Source organism: Bos mutus, chromosome 2 (genome assembly GCF_027580195.1).
Source record: "Bos mutus isolate GX-2022 chromosome 2, NWIPB_WYAK_1.1, whole genome shotgun sequence".
NCBI lineage: Eukaryota > Metazoa > Chordata > Mammalia > Artiodactyla > Bovidae > Bos > Bos mutus.
In genome coordinates this window covers 122456942-122475361 of record NC_091618.1, presented here as the reverse complement: position 1 = coordinate 122475361, position 18420 = coordinate 122456942, and the positions used below count along the sequence as shown (strand labels likewise).

General features: G+C 38.3%; 1 pseudogene; it reads right to left on the bottom strand.

The window, feature by feature from the left end:
- Positions 1 to 10930: 10930 nt before the first annotated feature.
- Positions 10931 to 11766, bottom strand: LOC102269913 (small ribosomal subunit protein eS6 pseudogene; annotated as a pseudogene).
- Between the last annotated feature and the right edge of the window lie 6654 nt (positions 11767 to 18420).

Here is an 18420-nt window from a genome sequence, read left to right as displayed (position 1 = left end):
GACTCTTAGCGACCCCATGGACTGCAGCCCACCAGGCTCCTCCATCCATGGGATTTTCCGGGCAACAGTACTGGAGTGGGGTGCCATTGCCTTCTCCCTATTTACTTGTTAAGTGTGTTATTAGTCTTTAAGCTTGGTTTAGGCTACCTTACAATGTTTTTTAAAAGTAATTTTCATATCATTGTACAATATTACTTTTTAATACGTATAGAATTTTCAAATTCTTCCATCACTAGAGATCAGCATTGCATGGAATTTTTTTTCTTGGCCACACACTTGTGATTCTAGTTCCCTAATCAGGTATCAAACTCGAACCGCCTGCACTGGAAACATGGAGTCCTAACCACTGGACTGCCGGTGAAGTTCCCTGTATGAAATTTTATTATTAGTGTGGTGCAAAAATCACTACTGTTTTGCATTGCTGAACTTTGCTGAGTGATATCGGAATACATTCTTAAATAAATGTGGTTATGTTATATGTCATTTTAATAAATATGTCTCTTTATTGTTTGTTTGCTAATGACATTATTTGCTGTTTATTTTGTACGAGTATTTCTCCCACTTTTATGCAACTTTTGTGCCATTCTGTTTATAATAGAGCACTGGGTTATATTTTAAACTTTTTATGTATGTATTTTAGACTATAGAAGTGATGTTAGACAAATAGCAAATTTGAGTGATTTTTTTATTAGAGTTCAAAATGGGTTATAAAGCAGTGGAGACAACTTGCAATATCAACAATGCATTTGGTCTAGGAACTGCTAGGAACATACAGTACAGTGGTGGTTCAGGAAGTTTTGCGAAGGGACAAGAGTCTTGAAGATGAGGAGCACAGAGGCTGGGCTTTGGAAGTTAACAACGACCAAATGAGAGGGTCATCGAAGCTGATCCTCTTACAAGTACACGAGAAGTTGACAAAGAACTCAAGGTCGCCATTCTATGGTTATTCTGCATTTGAAGCAAATTGGGAAGGTGAGAAAGCTTCATAAGTGGGTGCCTCATGAACTGACTACAAATCAAAAAAAAAAAAATTCATCTTTTTTTTTTTTTTTAATTCATCATTTTGAAGTGTCATCTTTTCTTATTCTACACAACAACAACGAACCATTTCTTGATCGGATTGTGACATGTGACAAAAAGTGGATTTTATGCGACAACCAGTGATTACCAAGTTGCTGGACCAAGAAGAAGCTCCAAAATACTTCCTAAAGCCAGATGCTAGACCAAGAAGAAGCTCCAAAGCACTTCTGAAAGCCAAACTTGCACCAAAAAAAGGTCATGGTCACTGTTTTGTGGTCTGCTGCCACTCTGATCCACTACAGTTTTATGAATCCAGGCGAAACCATTACATCTGAGAAGTATGCTCCGCAAATCCATAAGATGCACCAAAAACTGTCACACCTGCAACTGGTATTGGTCAACAGAAAGGGTCCAATTCTTCTCCATGACCACGCCTGACCACACTTTGCACAGCCAATGCTGCAAAAGTTGAATGAATTGGGCTACGAAGTTTCGTCTTATCTGCCATATTCACCTGACCTCTAATCACCTGATATCACTTCTTCAAGAATCTCAATAACTTTTTCCAGAGACAATGCCTCCACAACCAGCAGGAGGCAGAAAATGCTTTCCAAGAGTGCATAGAACGAAGCACAGATTTTTATATTACAGGAAAAAACAAACTTATTTCTCACTGGCAAAAATGTGTTGAGTGTAATGGTTCCTATTTTGATTAATAAAGATGTGTTTGAGCCTGATAACGATTTAAAATTCACGATCTGAAATCGCAAAATTACATTTGCATCAATCTAATATTATGTTACAGAAAGAGAGGAACAATTAAATTCATTGTGCCTGTGTGCATGGGCTCGTGTGCATGTATGTGTGTATATTGGCTATTTATGTCTCAGCAGCATAAAAAACTGCAACTGGAAACCTATAGAGTCACACACCATGTGCTTATCTCCATGGTAACCATTTCTAAGTTAAATGCACTTCTGAACAATGGTCCCAAAATAGTCTAGTCCCCATTTTTGTAGATTTCCAGTGTATCAGTAATTTTGAAAAACTTTGTTCCATTCCTAACCAACACAATGAGAGACAACAAACATATACCCAAAACAGCAGAGAAAATATGGTTCAGTGTAATGACAATTTCTATAATAAACTCCAGATTTCATCTGATCTGATTTTCATTTTATGGATTATATATACTTACTGCTTCTCTCACTACTTTTTGGCTTCCTACATTTGAGCCATTTATCCTTTCTAAAATTTCTCTGCCATAAAATGAAAAGGAATGAATGATCTCCCAGGCCTATTTAGCTCTAAAATGTTATGATTTTCTGATTTTTCTACTCAATTTTAACTATTATGAGAACATGAGCCCCAGAAATGAAAACAGTTGAAACCTAATCAGGCCATCTTTTCCCCTTACTAGGTTAGACAAAGTAGAATTTTTAAACTAACACAATGACTGGGTTGCCATTCCTACAAAACTCAAAACCTTCAGGTGTTCTTTTTTTTTTTCCTATAAAGTTGGCTACTTTTTATTAGTGTTAGAATATTTTAGTTTTCTAAAATGGGGACAGATTAAAAGGGGTTCTTACTTTTGGGAAAATAACTTCTGTAGCTTTACAGATGCTCCTTTTACACTTACTCTCCCACACTTCCTCTGCTGGAGTTTCAGAGTCTTTCAAGAGATGGGGAGAATCTTGATGATTCTCACATGGGCTGGGCCAGACCCTGTATTAATGGAAAGAAGGGTAAAAAGTAGGAATTGATGCTACCTTTAGTTCCAGGGAAATGGAAAGCTGGCTCCAGGGGTTTTGGTATCTCTACTACTTCCCCTCCCACCACCTCCAGTGATATTAAATTCTCTGTTCTCCAAGATTTAGAGGAAGAGAGAGGAAGCAGGTTTCCTAAACTGTTATCCAGACAGCTTTAGGCAGAATTATGACACCATACATTTCCTTTGAGAGTAATTCTTACTTTAAGCCTAACTCTATGAGTAAGTTCCTTTTAAATTATTTCCTGCCTTTGGAGTCCCACATCTTCTCCCACTGACCTCTTGAATGTTGACTCTCTTTAGTGAAAGGAAGCTTCCTCTTTCTCTTATCAGGGAAGATATGTCCCTATAGCACACCCTGGCCAGACACCAAGATTATCACCATTATTTTTTCCTCTAAACATAGTATGCCCTTTTCTGTCTTACCCTCAGCATGAAGCTGCCTACTGACCTTGTCCATTCTAGCAAAGAAAAAAAGAGGGACTGGAGAATTTGTATTTACCTTTTGATATAAGTACATTTTAAAAAAAGGTCTTTGCAGTCAGTGGCACTACATTTTTTGGCTCAACTAAAAGATGATGGAGTAGATCAACACATGGAATGCATACAAAGGAGATGGTTTTGACAATGGCCTTTTCAATCTATGAAAGGAATAGCTTTGGCATTGGGCTTTGTGGGTACCACAGGAGATACAAAGACTCCTGAGGGCAAAGTTCATTTTGGTCCCCACAGGTTAGTGGATTTTATGCCTTAAAAGTCCAGCTCTATCAGCCATTGTCCATGTCAGCCATTGTGGGTCTGGAAACTGCTGTGGTTGCCTTGTCCTGACCCCTTGTCAGACCACCAAAGGTCCAGGTTGCACTATTTGAAGGTCTATTTGGCTGAAAACTTAATCTCAGGTTATGATCTTTCAAGGGGCTTGAAAGATAGTTTAGTATTTCCCTCACTTTCTCTCTTCTGCTATATAATCTGAGCTGAGGAAACGTATTGCTCTAATACCTTGTGTGTTGTATATAATAACTAATATGAAGAGTACATCATGTGAAATATCGGGCTGGATGAAGCACAAGCTGGAATCAAGATTGCCAGGAGAAATATCAATAACCTCAGATACATAGATGATACCACCCTTATGGCAGAAAGTGAAGAGGAACTAAAAAGCCTCTTGATGAAAGTGAAAGAGGAGAGTGAAAATGCTGGCTTAAAACTCAACATTCAGAAAACTAAGATCATGGCATCTGGGCCCATCACTTCATGGCAAATAGATGGGGAAACAGAGGAAACAGAGGATGACTTTATTTTGGGGGGCTCCAAAATCACTGCAGACGGTGACTGCAGCTATGAAATTAAAAGATGCTTGCTGCTTGGAAGAAAAGCTATGGCAAACCTAGACAGCATATTAAAAAGCAGAGACATTACTTTGCTGACAAAGGTCCATCTTGCCAAGGCTACGGTTTTTCCAGTAGTCATGTATGGATGTGAGAGTTGGACTATAAAGAAAGCTTTTGGACTATAAAGAAGAACCGACGGTTTTGATCACCGAGAAAGGCTTTCTTATCTCTCCTTGCGATTCTTTGAAACTTTGTATTCAAATGGGTATATCTTTCCTTTTCTCCTTTGCTTTTCACTTCTCTTCTTTTAACAGCTATTTGTAAGGCCTCCTCAGACAGCCATTTTGCTTTCTTGCATTTCTTTTTCCCGGGGATGGTCTTGATCCCTGTCTCCTGTACAATGTCACGAACCTCCATCCATAGTTCATCAGGCACTCTGTCTATCAGATCTAGTCCCTTAAATCTATTTGTCATTTCCACTGTATAATCATAAGGGATTTGATTTAGGTCATACCTGAATGGTTTAGTGGCTTTCCCCACTTTCTTCAATTTAAGTCTGAATTTGACAATAAGGGGTTCATGATATGAGCAACAGTTGACTCCCAGTCTTGTTTTTGCTGACTGTATAGAGCCTCTCCATGTTTGGCTGCAAAGAATATAATCAATCTCATTTCGGTGTTGACCATCTGGTGATGTCCATGTGTAGAGTCTTCCCTTGTGTTGTTGGAAGAGGGTGTTAGCTATGACCAGTGCATTCTCTTGGCAAAACTCTATCAGCCTTTGCCATGCTCCATTCTGTACTCCAAGGCCAAATTTGCCTGTTATTCCAGGTGTTTCCTGACCTCCTACTTTTGCATTCCAGTCCCCTATAATGAAAAGGACATCTTTTTAGAGATACCAAGGGAACATTTCATGCAAAGATGGGCTCAATAAAGAACAGAAATGGTATGGACCTGACAGAAGCAGAAGATATTAAGAAGAGGTGGCGAGAATACACAGAAGAACTGTACAAAAAAGATCTTCACGACCCAGTTAATTACGAGGGTGTGATCACTCAGCTAGAGCCAGACATCCTGGAATGTGAAGTCAAGTGGCCTTAGGAAGCATCACTACAAACAAAGCTAGTGGAGGTGATGGAATTCCAGTTGGGCTATTTCAAATCCTAAATGATGCTCTGAAAGTGCTGCACTCAATATGTCAGCAAATTTGAAAAACTCAGCAGTGGCCACAGGACTGGAAAAGGTCAGTTTTCATTCCAATCCCAAAGAAAGGCAATGACAAAGAATGCTCAAACTACCACACAGTTGCACGCATCTCACACGCTGGTAAAGTAATGTTCAAAATTCTCCAAGCCAGGCTTCAGCAATACATGAACTATGAACTTCCAGATGTTCAAGCTGGTTTTCGAAAAGGCAGAGGAACCAGAGATCAAATTGCCAACATTCACTGGATCATCGAAAAAGCAAGTGAGTTCCAGAAAAACATCTATTTCTGTCTTATTGACTATGCTAAAGCCTTTGTGTGGATCACAATAAACTGTGGAAAATTCTAAGAGATGGGAATCCCAGACCACATGACTTGTTTCTTGCAAAACCTGTATGTAGGTCAGGAAGCAACAGTTAGAACTGGACATGGAACAACAGGCTGTTTCCAAATAGGAAAAGGAGTATGTCAAGGCTGTATATTGTCACCCTGCTTATTTAACTTCTATGCAGAGTACATCATGAGAAACGCTGGGCTGAAGGAAGCACAAGCTGGAATCAAGATTGCCAGGAGAAATATCAATAACCTCACATATGCAGATGACACCACCCTTATGGCAGAAAGTGAAGAAGAACTAAAGAGTCTCTTGATGAAAGTGAAAGAGGAGAGTGAAAAAGTTGGCTTAAAGCTCAACATTCAGAAAACTAAGATCATGGCATCTAGTCCCATCACTTCATGGCAAATAGATGGGGAAACAGTGGCTGACTTTATTTTTGGGGGCTCCAAACTCACTGCAGATGGTGATTGCAGCCATGAAATTAAAAGACGCTTACTCCTCGGAAGGAAGTTATGACCAACCTAGACAGCATATTAAAAACCAGAGACATTGCTTTGCCACAAAGTTCTCGTCAAGGCTATGGTTTTTCCAGTAGTCATGTATGGATGTGAGAGTTGGACTATAAAGCAAGCTGAGCACCAAAGAATTGATGCTTTTGACCTGTGGTGTTGGAGAAGACTCTTGAGAGTCCCTTGGACTGCACGGAGATCCAACCAGTCCAACCTAAAGGTCTGATATTGAAGCTGATACTCCAATACTTTGGCCACCTGATGCGAAGGGCTGACTCATTTGAAAAGACCCTGATGTTGGGAAAGATTGAAGGCAGGAGGAGAAGGGACCAATAGTTGGATGTCATCACCAACTTGATGGACATGTTTGAGCAAACAGGAGTTGGTGATGAACAGGAAAGGCTGCCATACTGCAGTCCATATGGTCACAAAGAGTCAGACATGACTGAGCAACTGAACTGAACTGAACACCTTAAGTACCAAGAGTTTATGGTGTTACCCACATCTCATTAAGCTGTTGATCTACTTGTTTTCATTATAGGGCCTACTTTGCCTACCAAGGCCTACTTTGTCGTTCTCAAAAGCTAATAGAAGACCAAGAACTTTTGTCAAAATCCCCAGCTAGCAAGAGATACACAGGAGATTTTAGTTAAGACCTGTATATCCATGTTTTCTTTCATTGACATGGAATTGCTTAGAATTTTCTCGTAAATATTTCCTACTATGAGAATTTAAATTGTATCTAATCTATTTTAATATGAATAGTATCCTTGTGCACAATTTTTTTTTTTTTAATTTAAGATTTTTTTCCTTAGGGAATACATCTGGGAGCAGAATATATGAGTGTGAGGAATAAATCTACCATATGACCCAGCAATCCCACTACTGGGCATATACCCTGAGAGGACCACAATTCTGAAAGACCATGTACCCCAGTGCTCACTGCAGCACTATGTACAATAGCCAGGACATGGGAGCAATCTGGATGTCCATCAACAGATGAATGCATAAAGATGTGTTACATATATACAGTGGAATATTAGCCATAAAAAGGCATGAATCTGAGTCAGTTCTAGTGAGATGGATGAACCTAGAGCCTGTTATACAGAACGAAGTAAGTCAGAAAGAGAAACAAATATTGTATATTGAAGCATGTGTATGGAGTCAGGAAAAATGGTATTGATGAACCTATTTGCAGGGATAAAATGGAGACGCAGATGTACAGAATGGACTTGTGGACACAGTAGGGCAAGGAGAGAGTGGGACGAATGGGGAAGGTAGCATCAACATATTAATATATACACTGTGCATGTATGCCCAGTCGTGTCTGACTCTTTCCCACCCTAGAGACTGTAGCCCATCAGGCGCACGTGTGAAATAGATAGCCAGTGAGAGGTTGCTACATAACACAGGGAACCCAACTTGGTGCTCTGTGATGACCTAGAGGGGTGGGATAGGGGGAGCGGAGGGAGGCTCATGAGGGAGGGGATATATGTATAATTATGGCTGATTTGCATTGTTGTATGGCAGAAGCCAACACAACATTGTAAAGCAATTTGCCTTCAATTAAAAAATAAATACAGAAAGGAATACACCAACAAGCTTTTATTATATTTCAAAAAATCAAATAATGATCCTTGATATAGAGAGAAGAGTATATAAATGTGTGTTCATATTTAGAAGGTGTGGATATTTTGAATGTTCTTTATACATAGGTTGAAATTAATCTTGAAAAGGGTTACAGCACCGCATGAAAGTGCGCTTTTTACTACAAGAGCAGTTTAAACTTATTTTCCCTGTTTTCCAAAGTATGGAGTCTTGCTGCTCTAAATTTTAAAGACTTCTTTTCTCCCCCACATTGTAAATTCATGGGGAAAATGCAGTTTGGATTTTGTATGTTATAGAGAGAAAAAGGCACTTGAAACCACAAACAATATAAAATTATAAAGATTAATATTTCTCTATTTTATTACAGCATTTTTTCTTACAATAGATCTTAGGCTTAACCTAAAATTTAATAAACAAAAATTAAATGAAGAGTATATTAATCTGCTTATCAATATAATAATATCCCCCAAAGCTATAGCCAGTACTGACAGCTCTTCTATGCATAGAAGAGCATTTTTGCTGTCAGTACTGGCTATAGCTTTGGGGATATTAGAAAAGGCAGAGGAACCAGAGATCAAATTACCAACATCCACTGGATCATCGAAAAAGCAAGAGAGCTCCAGAAAAACATCTATTTCTGCTTTATTGACTATGCCAAAGCCTTTGACTGTGTGGATCACAATAAACTGTGGAAAATTCTGAAAGAGATGGGAATCCCAGACCACCTGACCTGCCTCTTGAGAAATCTGTATGCAGGTCAGGAAGCAAGTTAGAAATGGACATGGAACAACAGACTGGTTCCAAATAGGAAAAGGAGTACGTCAAGGCTGTATATTGTCACCCTGCTTATTTAACTTCTATGCAGAGTACATCATGAGAAACGCTGGGCTGGTAGAAACACAAGCTGGAATCAAGATTGCCAGGAGAAATATCAATAACCTCAGCTATGCAGATGACACCACCCTTATGGCAGAAAGCGAAGAGGAACTAAAAAGCCTCTTGATGAAGGTGAAAGAGGAGAGTGAAAAAGTTGGCTTAAAACTCAACATTCAGAAAACGAAGATCATGGCATCTGGTCCCATCACTTCATGGGAAATAGATAGGAAAACAGTGGAAACAGTGTTAGACTTTATTTTCTTGGGTTCCCAAATCACTGCAGATGGTGAGTGCAGCCATGAAATTAAAAGACGCTTACTCCTTGGAAGAAAAGTTATGACCAACCTAGACAGCATATTAAAAAGCAGAGACATTACTTTGCCAACAAAGTCCGTCTAGTCAAGGCTATGGTTTTTCCAGTGCTCATGTATGGATGTGAGAGTTGGGCTGTGAAGAAAGCTGAGCACCGAAGAATTGATGGTTTTGAACTGTGGTGTTGGAGAAGACTCTTGGGAGTCCCTTGGACTGCAAGGAGATCCAACCAGTCCATTCTGAAGGAGATCAGCCCTGGGATTTCTTTGGAAGGAATGATGTTAAAGCTGAAACTCCAGTACTTTGGCCACCTCATGCGAAGAGTTGACTCATTGGAAAAGACTCTGATGCTGGGAAGGATTGTGGGCAGGAGGAGAAGGGGATGACAGAGGATGAGATGGCTGGATGGCATCACTGACTCGATGGACGTGAGTCTGAGTGAACTCCGGGAGTTGGTGATAGACAGGGAGGCCTGGCGTGCTGTGATTCATGGGGTTGCAAAGAGTCAGACACGACTGAGCGACTGAACTGAACTGAAATGAACTGATGCTTCTTTGGAAACAGAAAAAGGAGAAACTTTTCTTAGACTGAATCAATCAAAATGATTTTGTAATTTTTCTTGTCAACTAGTGCAAATATCTAGCAAAAATTTAATACTAGCTGAAAAAAGTTTTAATAAACATAACACCAGGATTCTGAAAATTATCTGACTTTTAAAAATTGTTTTTGTTTATACCTATAAGCCAGTCAATCTTAAAGGAAATCAACTCTGAATACTCATTAGAAGGACTGATGCTGAAGCTGAATTTCCAGTACTTTGGACACCTGATGCAAAAAGCCGACTCATTGGAAAAGACCCTGATGCTGGGAAAGATTGTAGGTAGAAGAAGAAAAGGGTGACAGAGGATGAGATGGTTGGATGGTATCACCGATTCAATGGAAATAAACTTGGGCAAATTCTGGGAGGTGGTGAGGGAAGCCTGAGGAACTCAGGGAAGCCTGGCACACTACGGTCTATGGTGTCACAAAGAGCTGGACACCATTCAGTGACTGAATGATGATAATGATACATCAGTTAGAGAGTTTTTTACATAATCAAATTCCCATAGTCAAAGTTGCCCGAGACCAGAATATATGAAATGAGCACTGGATGAGTGCCAGTCTTCAAAGAATTGTGAATCACCTAGAAGAAAAAAATGTGATTGTTCAGTAGGTGGTTTATCTTTCTCTTTTTCAACCCAGTGACTCAGTACAATGAATGCACTGGCTGCATTCTTCATTTGCTTTTCAAAGAAATCAAGATTTAGGAAGCCTGACTCATGCAATGGTGTATCACATGCTATTAGCTCAGCTTCAGTTTGATAGAGAGATATGTATTTAACTGAGCTTAATAAGTTTGACCACTTGGTTTGGCTATTGCTAAGCATGTTACTTTGATATTTATTCTTACAGTCTCCTCTTTAAAAAATGTTTCTAAAAATTACCATCAAGCACCATGAAAATAAAGTTAACTCCCAATAAGAATTCTGTTTATAAGCCCAATTCCTTTCTGAAGGAACAATAAATAGTTGTCTTCTAAAAATAATTCAAAATGATCTCTTTCAAGAGTTTCCAATTATTTATGGTTTATATAATATTTATAATCTAATTATATATTATTTATTATATAGATTAAATAATTCTAGTTTCAATTATAGATACATTAAAACCCTTTACAGTCAAGTTGGGAAAATGTTAGGTGTCAAAGCTGGATAATGAATATATATGAAGCCTTTATACTCTTTATATTTTTTATATTTGAAACAATTTGTAATATAAAGTTAAAATTTTAAAAATCTTACAATAAAGGTAGCGACACCACTTGAAATAAAAGAGATATAAAAGAAAAAGACATCTTTCACATAAATTAAGCTAAACTGTCACCCATGGAGATAAGAAAAAAATCCCTTAATCTTAATTTTTTATCTTTTTTTTTTTTTTTGATGTCTGATCTTATTTATTTGTTACTCTTAGAACATCTCATTTTTGACTGGACTCAGACTTAGAAGTAGAAGCTCTCAGAGAGGACAGCCTCCGTCTCTTGGCAATCTGTTCCTGCCGTTTTTCTTTGGCCTCCTTCATTCTCTTGGCCAAAAGTTTAGCATATTCTGCAGCCTCTTCTTTATTTTTCTTAGTACGCTGTTTCTTCAGAGCAATACGCCGGCGTTTGTGCTGCAGAACTCGTGGAGTCACGAGACGCTGAATCTTGGGTGCTTTAGTCCTAGGTTTCTTACCGTCTTTGTTTAGGGGCTTTCGCACAACATATTGGCGGACATCATCTTCTTTAGAGAGATTGAAAAGTTTGCGGATTCTGCTGGCTCTTTTGGGACCCAGGCGACGAGGCACTGTAGTATCAGTGAGTCCAGGAATATCCTTTTCCCCTTTTTTCACGATGACCAATTTGACAACACTCAGATTGGCATCCACAATGCAACCCCGAACAGATTTGCGCTTTCTCTCTCCAGTCCTCCTTGGACTGTAACAGGAATGCCCCTTACTCAGTAGCAGGCAAACTCTGCCATGGGTCAAGACACCCTGCTTCATGGGGAAACCCTGCTTATCGTTCCGCCACTGATTCGGACCACATAACCCTTCCATTCTTCACCCAGAGCGTCAGCAGCAACTTCTGTGGCCATACGCTTCTCGTAGAAGGTACGAAGTTTTCGTTCATCGTCCACTTCAAAGAGCTTCTGGCAGCCAGTGGCCGGAAAAGAGATGTTCAGCTTCATTCTGAAGCGGCCGACAGCCTCCGAGGCGCCACGAAAAAGAGACCCAACTTCCGCTTAGCCCAGGTCACATAGGCTCTTCCAGTTCTCGCGAGATGTGCAGACGCCTTATTATCTTTTTTGAAATGATCTTATTCCACGAAGAATTTGAGGCAGCTCACTTAACTCCGATAATTGTAGTCAAGTCCATTATTTTGTGTCAAACATTTAATGTTAAATGACGGTGGTGGTATTTACTATATATTTACTTTTTGCCTACCTGAAAAAGCAATAGCAGTGTGGAACACAGGCAAACGTACACTGCAAAGAGGAATTTGCCACTGGGCATTGAGGTCAAGAGAGGGGACATTTCATTAATAAGAGTATATTGTCAGCATTCAAAAACATAAATGTCTAGGTATTTGAAAACTTAACTAATACTGGATTTTGTTGGAATTTATTGCTTTTTCCATTTTTGTGATCCTTTCTTATATTCGATGTCCTTTTCTTCGTCATGTTAAATTTTACTTCTTATTAATCCGGTATGAATAGAGTGTACCAGCGACAGATTTCCAAATGTGCTGCTTTATACAAAGCTGCTTTGAAGGCTGAAAAGCTGGCTGGGTCTGCTTTAGCAGCATGCTTCTGAGACTAAATTTACAATTTTTCTGCATTCATTCTGAGGCAGACTGACTACGGCTTATGTAATGTGCAGAAGCCACAGAATCTCTTTAAGACATTATATATTTCATTAAGGAGGCAGCCAATGCTATATACATATAGCAGTAAGAAAAAGGGAAAAAACTTAGAGCAAAATAGCAGTTTCCTTTGCACCAAGCTATTTAGTCAAGGTATTCAACTGAAAATAAAATCAAATCATTTAAGTTTCATGCGTTCAGTTCTTTTTCCTACTTTCTGTTGGAGGTGCCAAAGTCTGGCACCAGAAGGAGGCAGATAAAGCAGGAACTTGTGTAATCCAGCTACAGCGGGATATTTAGTCCTGATAAGGATGTTGACTACAAAGTCTACACTTTCATCCTGCGGAAAGATTACCAGAGAGTCAGTTGTTATGCATTGAACTCATCAGGAAAGAGAAACTTTTTACATTCTGAATGCTGGTCTGAACATTTGTTTTTCAATATTTATGTCAGGTTAAACCTGGACATTTAACACATGATTACTTTGGGTATACAACTCCTCTTCCTGTAGCTTTTTGGATGGACTTGTTACAGTCCAGAATAGTTCTGAATCTTTGGTCTGTGGGCCTTATATAGGCTTTAGTGAGACTGGAAGTTTGTTAAAATTGCACTAAAATTTTGTATATTTTTATGGACAGGATGCCTAGTTTTGTTAGATTTATGTAGCATCCATGATCCAAAGCTAATTAGGAACCTTAATTAGAATCAAGAATTAATTTGGCCTATAAAGACCAAAATGTAAGGAAAAGATGATTTCAGCTTTATTTTTGTTCTGCTTCAACTCCTTGGGGGAAATGAGTAAAGACGAGTTGTTAGCTTCATTCCGTTCTTCTGATTCAAGTCATGAGCCTTAAGTCTGTCACACCCTCTCTTAAAACAAGAGAGTGAGCTACACTAACTTTGTTTTTTCCAGAACTGGTTGACTACCAATGTCCCCTTCTGGTGTTTGGAAGTACTATAGTTTGTAATCTAGCAGTTGCAGTTTTAGCTAATATATTAGATAACAGAATGACTACCATTTTTAAGCTAATATACTAGATAACATAAATATTTTCTATTTATAGCTATTTATAAATACTTTCAACTTACAAAGGTCAAACTATTCTATAATTAAAATCTGACACACGAAAGTATTTACACATACATATGCATATGCTAAAGTTTGTTTGAACATTCTCCTAATATTGTAAATGTAGAATCTATGACATGAAATAAGTAAACAAAACTTGACACTAGCTGTGAAACATGGCTTTCTTCTTTTCACAAACTTAAAGTTAATTGTTCATCCTATTATTTCAAGTGTAGCACAAATAAAGACCACTGGGAATGGGAGAGATACACAAAGTATGGAAAATTTAAATAAATTCTGATTCTAAAGTTTTGTGGGGAAAATAGTAATCAATTGAAGTAATTAGAAAAATGGAAGAAACGGGAAAAATGTACCATACATTTTTACCATACAAATAATCTAGGTAGGACAAATAATCTACCATACAAATAATCTAGGTAGGACAATGAATGTTCATAGCTTTAAAGCAAGGAAACAGTAGCACCTTAGTTTGTATGATGGTGGTTAAGTAACACTGGATTTGAATTTAAGTGGGTATAGAAAGTTGAATTTAAGCATCAGTGAACACTTGACTTATTGTAAACATTTAGACTTCAGTGATGTTTTAGTAGGGGAAAATCATCTTATAATGAGTTTATAATATTTAGCATAATGTATATTTTATAAGAAAAAATTTAATGTCCCTAACATTTGCATATAATCAACACTTAGAAGCTTAATGATTATGCTATATGTCTAACATGAAATAGAGGAACTGTCTTTTTCAGAAATTATTACTTTGAAATAGGAATTTGTCAAACAAAGCAATGCTAATACAATTAGACAAGTTTTTAAATTTTTTTGGTTGAGTCTTAAAACACAGTTAGCTACATTATTCTCTAACCACAACTCCCAATTCCTTTGCCACTTTTTCTCTCCATAGCACTCACCTAAAAACAGAAAAATCTACAGCTCTTCATCCCTTTTGTGCCACATACCAATGTAGAAAATCACACAACTGGGCAGGCTGGGACAATAATAATAATCACCATAGTAGTAACAAGAAACACTTATATTCACTGAATTACACAAGGTACAGTCCTAAAAATTATTCCATACATTCCTCAGACAATCTAATAAGTACAATAATCTTCATTTAAGGTGAAAAATTGAGGTTCAGAGTGCTTTAGTCACATGTCGAAGATCCAAGGTAAGTGTGAAAACCAGGATTCCAGCTCTGTTAGTCTGATCCCAGAACCTAGGCTTTTTTTTCTGCTAAACATTCAATATTTGTGACACATGACCTCCCTTTTATGCTGATGAACTACTTCTAATTATTGAGAAAATAGAAGTTATGAGAAAACTTTCCTATCTTTCCCAAACCAATTCTGCTGACCTACATCAGTGTTCTCATTAAGTGGTTAATAGCCTGAGCTTTGCCCCTTACCAGCTGTGGGCTTAGGAGCAACTTCTTCATCTGTTTAATAGGAATAATAAAGTGTTCTTATTTCAGAGTTTGTTATAAAGATGAAGCACATTAATACATGTAAGACACTGGAGCAGAGCATGACACAATGCAAGTACTCAATAAATGTTATCTAGTATCATTATCTTGGCTTTTCCTGGAACTCCCAGTCAAAATTAGTTTGTTTGTTTATCATCTGATTCCCCTTCATTCCCTTTCTTCCTGTTCTGTCAAAGCTTCTGTACCTTTGATCATCCTTTCTGTCTGTACTGAGTTATAAATCTCTCCCTCTTTACAGGATAATCTGACAACTTCCACTGAAAGTAAACAGAGAACCCTCCCTGGACCCCTCTGGCTACTGCCCTAGTTTCTGCTGCTAAGTCACTTCAGTCGTGCCCGACTCTGTGCGGGTTCCCTTCAAACTCCTGTTCAGTCTTCTTTGCTGACTCCATTTAACTGTATTTGATTCCTAAAGTCAGAGTTCTTCAGGGCTTTGGACTAGATCCTAATTTCCTTTTAAAAATAATCTCTCCAAAAATGATCTCATCTATTGCCACGATTCCAAATATCATCCATATTTTGATGATCCTAAGTTTGTACTCCTAGTCTAGACTTCGTGGAGGTCCAGTTCAGTATATTCGATATTCTTCCCAATTTTTGTAAACTATTTATTTTTCAGTTCAGTTCAGTCGCTCAGTCGCGTCCGACTCTTTGCGACCCCATGAATTGCAGCACGCCAGGCCTCCCTGTCCATCACCAACTCCCGGAGTTCACTCAGACTCATGTGCATCGAGTAAGTGATGCCATCCAGCCATCTCATCCTCTGTCGTCCCCTTCTCTTCCTGCCCCCAATCCCTCCCAGTATCAGAGTCTTTTCCAATGAGTCAACTCTTCGCATGAGGTGGCCAAAGTACTGGAGTTTCAATCTCAGCATCAGTTCTTCCAATGAACACCCAGGACTGGTCTCCTCCTCCAACCAGGATGGACTGGTTGGATCTCCTTGCAGTCCAAGGGACTCGCAAGAGTCTTCTCCAACACCACAGTTCAAAGGCAGCAATTCTTCAGCGTTCAGCTTTCTTCACAGACCAACTCTCACATCCATACATGACTACTGGAAAAACCATAGCCTTGACTAGACGGACCTTTGTTGGCAAAGTAATATCTCTGCTTTTTAATATGATATCTAGGTTGGTCATAACGTACCTTCCAAGGATCTTTAGGGTAGACTAAACGTAAAAATATAAGCTGGAAGTTGGATATCATCATAGGCTTAACCTGTAGTTTAACTCAAGCTTTGTTTTACCATTGTTTTTTGCCAATTTTACACATAGCATTCTAGTATTTTAAAATACTTAAGACCAAACACCAAAGATTAAGCAATTAGTGTGTGTATACACTGATACATCATCTACTATTTAAGTATGTCTAGGCACAATACATTTCTAAAGCAAAAACAAAAAACTCACGAATCCTTTGTACTGCAAAAAGAACCAAGAAGAATTAAAACCAATCATAAACAGAAATTATTCATTACATTAGAGTTTTTCCACAGAAAGAACCTGAAGTTCTGAGTGATTTTAAAAGGAAATTTAGTTTGCAGAGCAGAAGCAAACAAACATGTGTAAAGTGCATTATCAATATCTCGCAGGCTATAAGATGAATTTAATCGGATGTGAATAGTAAAGATCAAGGCTGTAATTAATTTCTCATTGTTTTCTTTTTGAACTTTTCAGATCAGTTCTGTTTTAGGCTTGTCTTCTGCTAACTACTGGAGACATCTGTTTCATTTAAACTTCTCTTGGTTACTCCTTTGCAATACCAAGTTGCAATCTCTGACTAAGTCCTAACTCCTTACTCACTTACTATAGATACTGGGATACTGTTGCTGCATCTTTCCCTGTTCACTTTCTTAATCATTTTTAGTTGTGTAATTTTCATACCTTATGGTCTTTGAATATGTAGAACACAACTTGAAGTATTGATTTAGCATGTATCTTACTGTCTGTCCTTTTTATGACCATAGTTAAACTACAGTGAAATCTTCTACTGTCCTTTTCAAAGTTCTTCACCCAAAGTTGGTTCTTCTGTCTACGGTATGGTCCAACTATATGCAATCTTTAGAACAGCTTAAAAAAGTAAAATTTCCTTGCAAAACTCCATTTGTTTCTTGTTAACATATGCCTAATCTTCCCCACAGCCTGACCCATTTTTCACTTTCTGCGCTGTTTTGTTCAAAGTAGGGGCTTCCCTGGTGGCTCAAAGGTTAAAGCATCTGCCTGCAACGTGGGACCCCTGGGTTCGATCCCTGGGTTGGGAAGATCCCCTGGAGAAGGAAATGGCAACCCACTCCAGTACTCTTGCCTGGAGAATCCCATGGACGGAGGAGCTTGGTGGGCTACAGTCCATGGGGTCGCAAAGAGTCGGACACGACTGAGAGACTTCACTTTCACTTTGGTCAAAGGTAGCAGTTGGTTTCACAAAAGGAAGGGATGGGGAACTGGCAAAAAAAAACACTCTATGTCTATTGCTTTATTTCTAGGCTTCTCAGAGAAATTTGGTCATACATTTCTAGTCATATATAGCTACCTGGTTTGTATGTGAGGAAAAATGTTGCATTTGTCTTTAAGAATTAGGGGAACATTAATTTTGACAGGAGATATCCTAATCGAAGATCTTTACCCTAAGAACCTTGAAAGAAGATCTTTGTCAATCTGTCCCTCTTTCTGCTCTAAATAGGGAAGCAACAGAAGGCTGGGTGACTAAAAAAAAAAAAGGCAAACTGAAATATACTTCAGAATTAGGAAAAAGTGTCACAGAAAAAAATTACCAGAAAAATTAAAAAAATAAAAAGAAACAAAAAAATTTTAAAAGTGAAAAAAAAAGAAGGAAAAAAAAAAGACAAACTGAAAAAGAAAAAAAATTACCATTCTAGCTTCTGGAGGAGGCAAAAGCTAAAGAAAAACACATAAAAAACTGATATATTGGTGTGGAAAAAATATAGCTGAGTCTAGCAGTTAATTGAAGAAAATTTAACCAACGGACTGTTTAGGAAGGTTTGGGCAGAGTTAAGGAACTCTCCAGAAACTACAGAATCTATTCATCGGATGCATGACAAATTTATGCCATCCAATTTGCCGGTTAGAGCACAGTGGTTAAGAAGATGCATGAACTTTGGAGTCAGACTGACAGAATCTAATACCAGCTTTATCACTTTCTATGGGTATGACCTTCTGTAATTAAAAATAAAAAACTATCTGTATTTTAGTTTCCTCACCTGTAAAATGAGGATGATAATATCTCAAAAGGAATATTATCCTCTGAAAATATTTAAAGAATACCTGGAGAATCCCCATGGACAGAAGAGTCTGGAGGGCTACAGTCCATGGGGTTGCAAAGAGTCAAATACGACTGAGCACATTAAATTGAGAGAGGCAGATGAGAAAATGTAACTCAAATAGTAGCACCTGACACATAGTGTGAAAAACACATAAATACTAAATT